Below are 3,044 nucleotides of genomic sequence, written 5' to 3'. Positions count from 1 at the left end.
ACACTCTCGGAGTGGTTGGCGTTAGGAAGGGCATCCAGCTGTAGAAACTCTGCCAAATTAGATTGGAGCCTGGTGTTGCCATCCGGTTTCACCAGTCCTCAGTCAAATCGTCCAACCCATGCTAGCATGGAAAGCGGACGTTAAACGATGATGATGATGATGATGATATATATATATATATATATATATATATAAATACACATATATATTTGTGTGTATATATACATACCTTCAGAAGTAAGTACAAATTACATTACGTGATGGAAATCCATACAGGGTGAACAACTGACCAGAATGCACCAAAATCCAATTAGTGTAATGACCTGAGGCAATTAGTGACCTGAGGCAACTTTACATTTTGTAGGATTTCACAAACTACTACTACTACTACTACTACTACTACAGCAGCCATCACCATCACTACTACTGCCAGTAAACCAACAATACCACCACCACCTTCATCCAAACACTTTGTTTCCCATCACATTAACTGTAGTGACATGTTAATTTAACTGAGATAATTAAGTTTTTTTTGTTTCTTTTTTTTTGTTCCATACAGTCTGTGACTTTACATTTATCTTGCTCTCTTTCGTAAAAGGTCAACAAATAGTTTTGTGATGTGTGCATATTGTTGTTGTTGTTTAACCTCAGGTCAATCCTGACCAAGCACATCTATGTTCTGTGACCATAATCTTTGACCTTACAGTTATTAGTTTTGTGATGTATGTATGTGTGCACATTCCTGTATGTATGTGTGGTTGTTGTGTGATCTTAGTAAACAAAAGGCTCATTCATACAAGTGTTGTTTGTTTCCAGTTCTTTATGTCAACATGTCTGGATTATTCATGTTTGATAGACTGGGAAGTTATTACCATATTTAATGGCATATAAGGTGTACATTTCTACAGCTGACTAAACTGGAGCAAGTGAAATAAAGTGTCTTGCTCAAGAAAACAACACGCAGCCAGGTCCGGGATTCGAACTCACAACCTCACGGTCATAAGTTTGATGCTCTAACCACTGAGCCATGCACCTTCACTTGAGCAAGACACTTTATTTCACGTTGCTCCAGTTCACTCGGCTGTAGAAATGAATTGCAACATCACTGGTGCCAAGCTGTATCGGCCCCTTTGCCTTTCCCTTGGATAACATCAGTGACATGGAGAGGAGAGGCTGGTATGCATGGGTGACTGCTGGTCTTCCATAAACAACCTTGCCTGGACTTGTACCTCGGAGGGTAACTTTCTAGGTGCAATCCCATGGTCACTTATGACCGAAGGTGTACATTTTTTCTAAAATAAAAAAAATGTCTCAAAATATTGTCCCAGGTCCTATAATATGAAATTGGATCTCCCATAAGCTTTAATGCATTAAAACCTATTTGTCCTGAATATGTGCTGTTAAATTGGGATGTTTCTTTTGTATCATCAAATATAGTAAATACATACTTTCGAAACTCAGAGGGTACTTTATCAAGAGTAGTTACAGGAAAATAGGAGAATAAACCAACAGAACTAGAGTCTTCCTGCAAACCACCATTGTCCTCTTTGTGATTTCTCAGGTAGATCACATGATGGCTTAATAAGTCATGCTCATGCTCATATCCATATTGCTTTTGGTGGCCTGAGAACTCACATGAAGAGTTACCAGGTGAAGTGAATGAATTGTAAACATTTAGTGAATGGTTGTAATAGTAATGTGAGTGTGTTGTTGATTTGTTTATTTGGTTGGATTTTTTTTTTCTGTCCTCTCACTGAACACTCATACATAGTCTTCAATGGGAAAGTCTGTTGTGTGTGTGTGTCTGTGTGTGTGTTATTTCTTTATTACCCACAAGGGGCTACACACAGAGGGGACAAACAAGGACAGACAAACAGATTGAGTCAATTATATCGACCCCAGTGCATAACTGGTACTTATTTTAATTGACCCCAAAAGGATGAAAGGCAAAGTTGACCTCGGCAGAATTTGAACTCAGAATGTAGCGACAGACGAAATACCGCTAAGCATTTTGTGTAGGGTGTGATGGGTAAGTTGTTGCCATTTTATATTTTTAATTTCGTGCATGCACATTGTTTGCTTTTGATTTTGTTGACCACACAGTATAGCAGGGTCAGTTGGGCACCGTCTGTGAGAAAAACAGCACCATGACACAATTCACTCTGCCAGGAATTTGGAACGACATGCTGTACTGCTTGGCATTCATGCCGAAAGCACCAATATGAACATTTCAGAGTGTTTGGGTGTCGATCAGAGGAGATGTACCGACAGTGATAAAAGTAAAAAATCCAGTCAACATTATGGTGTTTGGAGTGATCACTAATGATGGCGATGTTATGCTTCCATTCATCTTCCCACACAGCCTCAAACTCAACATGGAGACCTACATCAAATGCCAGGAGGAGGAAGTGCTGCTTTGGGTCAAGAGGGTGGTTGCTGGAAGACCCTACGTCTGAGCGTAGCTTAGTCATGTGGCTTAGTGATTCAGGTGTTGGATTCATGCTCGTAAGATTGTGGGTTCGATTCCTGGACCAGGTGACATGTTGCGTTCTTAAGCAAAACACTTGGTTTCTCATTGCTCCGGTCCACTCACCTGGCAAAAATTAGTTACCCTGCGTCAGACCAGAGTCCCATCCAGGTAGGATTTTAAACGCCATGGAAACCATGAAACTGGTCCTTATGAGTCAGCATGGCTCAAAGGAGTAACATTCACCTTTACTTTAAACCTAGGCCCAAATTTGAACACAATAGAACAATGTATTTCACCTGATGCTCTACCAACCCTAACCCTAACCCTCTGTACCCTCTTCTTTCTCCATCCACTCAAATGAAAAAAAAACAAACAGGATTTCATATAAACTTACCAGTTGTATATCCAGTTCTACCATTTGCTTTTGATGATGATGATGATGATGTTGGTGATACCGAGGATGACGAGTATGATGATGATGATGATGATGATGATGTTTTTGCTGTTGTTGTTGTTGTTGTTGTTGTTGTTGTTGTTGTTGTCTGTTGTTCTGCCAGTGTTGCTTCAAAAGTAT

The 3,044-nt window shown here is 39.9% G+C and overlaps 1 long non-coding RNA gene across 1 annotated transcript in view; it reads right to left on the bottom strand.

The window, feature by feature from the left end:
* Positions 1-3,044, bottom strand: part of LOC128250631 (uncharacterized) — a 10,487-nt gene extending 7,443 nt beyond the window's left edge. The window contains exon 1 of the long non-coding RNA XR_008266661.1: positions 2,865-3,044. This is a non-coding gene — a long non-coding RNA (uncharacterized LOC128250631). The remainder of the gene's footprint in view (positions 1-2,864) is intronic.

Source organism: Octopus bimaculoides, chromosome 23, assembly GCF_001194135.2.
Source record: "Octopus bimaculoides isolate UCB-OBI-ISO-001 chromosome 23, ASM119413v2, whole genome shotgun sequence".
Lineage (NCBI taxonomy): Eukaryota > Metazoa > Mollusca > Cephalopoda > Octopoda > Octopodidae > Octopus > Octopus bimaculoides.
Note: the sequence above shows the minus strand (reverse complement) of the source record. Positions and strands in the feature narration are given on the sequence as shown.